Source organism: Onychomys torridus, chromosome 16, assembly GCF_903995425.1.
Source record: "Onychomys torridus chromosome 16, mOncTor1.1, whole genome shotgun sequence".
In the NCBI taxonomy this organism is placed as follows: domain Eukaryota; kingdom Metazoa; phylum Chordata; class Mammalia; order Rodentia; family Cricetidae; genus Onychomys; species Onychomys torridus.
The window spans coordinates 220,749-227,861 of NC_050458.1; positions in this window are offsets into that span (position 1 = coordinate 220,749).

Sequence of the window (7,113 nt, forward strand, 5' to 3'; positions counted from 1 at the left end):
ATTCAAGACGTTATTTAATGGCTTTAGTCACAAGTTCTAAAGTTTTGTTGCCTTCTCCCCTTCTGTTTCTGCTACCTTATATCCCTCAGCTCTAAGAGTGTATGCAGTAATCAATATAAAGTCTAAACGATAGGAATAAACAAATAGATTTGTACACTGGCATATTGCTTTGCAGAGGTCATTCATTAAACTCTTCATCCTGATACATTTCAGCATCAGGGTGAAAGTGGCTAGAGAGGAAGATCAAGGTATGTCAAAGTATCAGATATCCAAGATAGTAAAAAAAAAAAATAAAAATATTTAAAAAAATCCAGCTTTATAGGCAGTAAGCCTAGGGATTGGTGTTTGTTAGTGCTTGTTAATGTTGGTTTAAAATGTTTTAGGGGATTGGGGAAATGATTCAGTGGATACAAACACTTGCTGCTCTTCCTGAGAACCTGGGTTCAGTCTCCAGTATCAATGTCAGGCAGCTCATCACCACCTGTAACTCTTTGCTCTAGGGGATCTGATGCCCTCTTTTGACCTCATGCATGTGTGAACATACATTCACACACATATACATGAAAATTGCTACAATGAATCATAATATTTTTAAAAATTGCTTTATTTCTCTACTCCTGGCATAGAGATTACACTACTTTGACTCTTTAATACATGTGATGCTTTGGTGTACCCTAACCCCCCCCCCCCCCCAAAAAAAAAGCCCAGCAAGTTTTAAAGAGTAATCTTTGACATTTCTTTTCCCTTTAGAAGATTGGTGACACTCAAGTCATAATAAAACATCCAGAATGTATCAGTCTGTTCCATTAAACCACTTATAGTCTCAAGATAGACATGCTCAAGAAACAGACATTTATGGTTTTAAATTGCTTAAACCTTTAGGATTGTCCATCACAGCAACACAGCTAACACATTCTTTGTATGCCTCTATGTGTGTTTGTGTGTCAATATGTGTGCATGTATGTATACATGTATGTGTATGGACAGCTGAATGCCAGAGGTCTAAGTTGAATATTGTTGGTTGTTTTCTTACTCTTTCTTTGTGGGCCTATGACCCAGCTCCCAAATAAATCACACATGGAGGCTTATTCTTAATTATGAATGCATGGCCTTAGCTTGGCTTGTTTCTTGCCAGCTTCTTTTTAAATTAATTTTTTAATTCATTTTACATTCCAATCACAGATCCCCCTTTCTTCCTTCCTCTCATCTCCCCAGCCTCCTCTGCAACCCACCTTCCATTTCCTCCTCTGAAAAGGTAAGGCCTCTCATAGGGAGTCAGCAGAGCCTGGTCCATTTAGTTGAGGCAGGTTCAGGCCCCTGCACCAAAGCTGCGCAAGGTGTCCCACCACAGGCAATGGGCTTAAAAAAGCCAGCTCATGCACCAGGGATGGATCCTGATTCTACTGCCAGGGGGCCCCAGATAAAGCTATACAACTGTCTCATTTATACTGAAGGCCTAGTCCAGTCACATGGAGGTTCCACAGCTGTTGGTCGAAAGTTCATGAGTTCCCATTAGCTTAGTTTGGTTGTCTCTGTAGATTTCCGCATCATAATCTTGATGCCTCTTGCTCATAGAATCCCTCTTCCCTCTCTTTGACTGGACCCCTGGAGCTTGGCCTGGTACCTGGCTGTGGATCTCTGCATCTGTTTCCATCTGATTGAAGGCACTATGATGACAGTCAGGGTATTCACCGATCTGATTACTGGGGAAGGCCAGCTCAGACACCCTCTCTACCACTGCTTGTAGTCTAAGCTGGGGTCATCTTTGTGGATTTTTGGGAACTTCCCTAGTATCAGGTTTCTCCCTATCCCCATGATGTCTCCTTCTATCAAGATATCTCTTTCATTGCTCTGTTCCAACTTGACCATCCCATTCCCTTATGTTCTCATTCCCCATCCCCTTACTCTTTATTGCCCCCCCCCCCTTTAGTTTACTCATGGAGAGCTCATCTAATTCCCCTTCCTAGGGCAATGCATGCATCCCTCTTAGGGTAATCCTTGTTAGCTACCTTCTCTGGAGCTGTGGGCTATACTTTGGTTATCCTTCATACCAGCTTTTCTTAACTTTAAATTAACCCATCTGTCTTTTGCCTCTGGGCTTTTATCTTTCTCTATTCCTGTATACCCTTCTTTCTTACTCTGTTGCTGGTTGTGTAGCTGGCTGGCTGCTCCCTGATATTTCTTCCTCCTCTCACTCCTAGATCTCTTTTCTCCCAGATTTCTCCTTCTATTAATTCTTCTCTTTATTAATTCTGCCAGCCAGCACTACCTATCCTTTCTCCTTGCTATTGGCTGTTTACCTTTTTATTAGACCAATCAGGTGTTTTAGACAGGCACAGTAACACAGCTTCACCAAGTTAAGCAAATGCAACATAAACCAAAGCAACACACCTTAAAATAATATTTCCCAATAGTTGAATGTCCTTCTCAACTACTCGTCACCTTAGCTTTTGAGATAGAATCTTTCACTGTATTTAGCATTCACTAATTTGAACAAGATTGGCTGGCCAGCAAGCCCGAGGAATCTCCCCAGCATTGGGATTACATGTGTACTGTAGCCCTCAGTTATTACATGGGTTCTGGGGATTAAACTGAAGTCCCTGATGTGAGCAGCACTTGGCTGACTAAGCCATTGCCTTAGTTAGCCCCAAGCTAGCCAATTCTGAGTGCATTGTTCATAAAGGCAAATGAAGTTCCCAGATATATACCAGGTAGGTCTGTGCTTTCTTAGCTGTGTTTTTTTTTTGTTTTTTTTGTTTTTTTTTGTTGTTGTTTATTGATTTCACCCGTTGGAGAACTGGTGGAAACACACAACTGTGTCACATTAACCAATGTATTTTAGAACCTTAAATGTCAAATAAGTAATAGGAAAAACACTATATCTGGTTCTGAGAAATCATCAACTTAAGTCACTCATAGTAGTCTTTCAGGATATCCGACACAACATAGAACTCTGGTGTAAAATACACCACATCCTAATTAAAACTCATTATGTCCAAACTTTGACCTGGCTGGGTGTTTCTGCAAAGACTGAAATACACTTCTGGCTTTCCTACCTCACATCACTTGACATGCTGAAATGGCTGGATTTTTTTCAAATTGTTATTTTGCCAGCCATCTTCCACTCCACCCAGTTTCTCCAGTAATTGGTCCTCTTTATAGTTCCAATAATTATTCTAAGTCTAGCCCTAATATTCAAATGGTTTTCAAGGCACTGCTTAATAATGTTCAATGGGCCAAACCATATTGGCCCAGAGTCACTGTGGGAGGGAACTTCTTGAGAGGCCAATACCAGGTATGGTTCATTGGGGTGTCACCAGTATTAAGTCTAGTCACTTTGGTGATCCTAAGGCAGACAACTAAGGTGCCTCACTTAACAAAAAAAGAGCCAAAGACATAGGGATCAAGTCACTTGCCCTGGTTAACATATAAATAGTAATTGGGGAAAATGCTATAAATCTTGCTCGTGGTAAACCCAAGGTTTCTTATGGCCATCACCATGTCTCATTGCTTATCTTCAGATTTTCCTGATTCCCAGTAACTGTGAACAACTTTAAATACTCATGCTCAGGGAAGGTGACATGATGAATAATCCCAAATGGACTGTTCGAGTAAAGCAGGAGATACTAGATGAGTGACATTGTATGCTCTAGCAACTCATAACATTTCAAAGGAAAAAAAAATCTGTAACAAAACTATTTTCAAAGACCAGTGAATGCAAAAGGAGAAAATCCTCCACTATTCTCAAAGCTTCCCAGGAATGACACATTGTTGGCCTGTAGTAAATTTACTCATTTTCTCTAAGCTCACTATATTTTAGTTCTTCCTAGGAAGGATGATTAAATAAAACATGAATTAATTTACTGGAAATTTGTAAGAAATCCCTACCAAGGTATATGTCTACAAATAGACAACATCAAGACATCATTTCTGGGATTAGAGAGATGACTGTCTATGACTGTAGTCCGAGTCATAGGATCAAATGCCCTCTTCTAGTGTGCATACATGCAGACAAACTCCCATACATATAAAGTACATACATAAATCCTTAAAATAAATCATTTCCAGTGAAACCATCAACTTACAGTAATAAAAAATTTAAATCAGCTGGGATGATGGCTCAGCTAGTTAAGGGCTTGCTGCACAAGAATTCAAATCCCCAGCACCCATATAAAAAGCTACTCATGGTGATACACACTAATAACCTTAGCCCTGGGGAAACAAAGGAAAGAATGTCCTTGGGGCTTGCTGGCCATATAGTCTTGTGGAATTGGTGAGCTCTGGGTACAGTGAGAGACCCTGTCTCAAATAAGTAGGTGGACTTGACTTTGACCTCTGGCATTCACACACACACACACACACACACACACACACACACACACACACACACACTTTGAAGATTCTATATTCTACTACAGACATTTGCTTAGTTGTGTTCATTGTCACTCTATTTACTAGCTAGGAAATGGAAACAATGTCAATGTCCTGTAACTGATAAACAGATAATTAAAATGTATATAACCACAATGAAATTATATTCAGCTGTAAAGCAAAATGAAATAATAAAATTTGCAGGAAAGTGGATGGAACTGGGAAATAATATACTGATTGAGGTGATCCTGACCCAGAAGTCAGATTCTGTTCTGTTACTTGTGAATCTTAACTTTGAATCTTTGGGTTTGAGTGTACAGCCTATAGTAAAAGCAGGAGCTAGGAAAATAGAAAAGCATCCTGGGGGAATTAGCTTTAAGAGGGGATAGTAGGACAGAGATGGATGGAAGGGTAATTGGGGGGGCACTTTAACTGGGGAGGGAAGAAGAATGACATAAAATGGAGTTATTGCACATGGGGTGATAATGCTTTCAAGAGCCATAGACTACAAAAAAACTTTTAGTGCCAGCCATGGAAAACCTCCCTTCAAGTTGTTTGTCAGGAACCAGGAGACTAACCACAAAACAAAGGCTGTTGCTGTTGCTGTAGGTTGCCTCCCATAATTGATGGATTTTCCCTGTGATAAATATGCAATGTCCTCAATCTCTTTCAATTGATTTTAGTTTGAAGTCTTTTTTATTAGATATTAGGATAGCTACACCAGTTTGCTTAAGTCCATTTGATTGGAAAGCCTTTTCCCAGCCTTTTACTCTGAGGTGGTGTCTGTCTTTGAAGTTGAGGTATGTTTCTTGTATGCAGCAGAAGGATGGATCCTGTTTTCGTATCCATTCTGTTAGCCTGTGTCATTTTATAGGTGAGTTGAGACAATTGATTGATAGATATTAATGACCAGTGATTGTTAATTGCTGCTATTTTTTTGGTGGTAGTGTTGTGTTTCCCTTCTTTGGTATATTTTGGTGTGGGATTATCTATTGCCTGAGTTTTTCATGGGTGTGTTTAACTTCCTTAGGTTGGATTTTTCCTTCTAGTGCTTTCTGTAGGGCTGGATTTGTGGATCGGTATTGTTTAAATCTGGTTTTATCATGGAATATTTTGTTTACTCTGTCTATGGTGATTGAGAGTTTTGCTGGGTATAATAGTCTGGGTTGGCATCCGTGGTCTCTTAGTGTCTGCATAACATTTGTTCAGGACCTTTAGTTTTCAGTCTTCATTGATAAATCTGGTGTTATTCTGATGCGTCTGCCTTTATGTTACTTGGCCTTTTTCCTTTTGGCTCTTAATATATTTTCTTTATTCTGTATGTTTACTGGTGAGAGGACTTTTTTTTTTTTTTTAAGATCCAGCCTATTTGGTGTTCTGTAAGCTTCTATCTTCATAGGTATTTCTTTCTTTAGGTTAGGAAAGTTTTCTTCTATGATTTTGTTGAATATATTTTCTGTGCCTTTGAGTTGGTATTCTTCTTCTATACCTATTATTCTTAGGTATGGTCTTTTCATGGTATCCCAAAGTTCTTGGATGTTTTGTGTTAAATGACATTTTTGGCTTTAATGTTTTCTTTGACTGATGAATCTATTTTTTCTATTGTGTCTTCAATATCAGAGAGTCTCTGTTCCATCTCTTGCATTCTGTTGGTTATGCTTGCATCTGTAGTTCCTGTTTGTTTAGTCAGATTTTCTATTTCCAGCATTCCCTCAGTTTGTGTCTTCTTTATTATCTTGATTTCAATTTTTAAATCTTGAATTGTTTCCTTCATCTGTTTAATTGCTTTTTCTTGGCTTTCTTTGATTTCTTCCAATTTTTTGCTTTTTCTTCCATTTCTTTGAATTTTTCATTTCCTCTTTAAGGGCCTGTATCATCTTCTTAAAGTTATTTTTAGGATTGATTTCTTGTGCTTCTTCTGCATTGGTATGTTCAGGTCTTGCAGGTTCTGATGGTGTCATATAGGTTTTTATGTTGTTGCCTGTATTTTTGCACTGGCATCTACTCATCTCTTCCTCCGCTTGGTGCAGGGGGTGTCTGTGTCTGAGGGTGCCTCTCTTGTTCCAATTGGTAGTTTTGGTCCACTGGGAGTTCTTGGTCAAATCTGTGCATGTGGGCTGTTTCTCCAGGAGCAGCTTAGTCCAATTGGTGTTAATGGGTTTTCTCAGGGAGTTGTTCCCAATCGGTAGAGGGTGGGCTTATGGCTCAGCTGGTTGTTGGTGTCACATGGGATGGTTTTCTTGGTGAGGGGGCAGGGAAAGAGACTGCTGTCTGGTCCCAGGGGCTCCACTGGCAGGAACCAGGCAGCTGCTAGAGGAACTAGAGATCTGGTCTGCTAGTCTGGAGATAGGGCCTTACCTGTTTCCAGTCAAAGTAGGGTGGGCTTATGACTCTGGTGACCCAGTTTGGTGGCTGGACAGCTCCTTCTCTTGTGTTCTTGGGACGCACGCTGCCAACTCCTCAGCTGATCTTGTTTCCTCAGACTGCAGGCTTCTGAGACATCTCCCTAATCACCTTGCATCTTCTAGGTGATCTGTATTCAGGTTGCACTTAAAGAATGAAGGATCTACTTGACACCCTCTTCTGACTTCATCACACAGCACCTCCCATACTCCACATGCTTTGGACATAAGACTTAGAGAAATGGAGCTGCAACTGACCTGGAAGCCTCTTCCCTAAGGACTGGTTCTTAACATATTGGAAGGTACAATGAGATCTGTCAAGGGACAAAAGCAATCAATA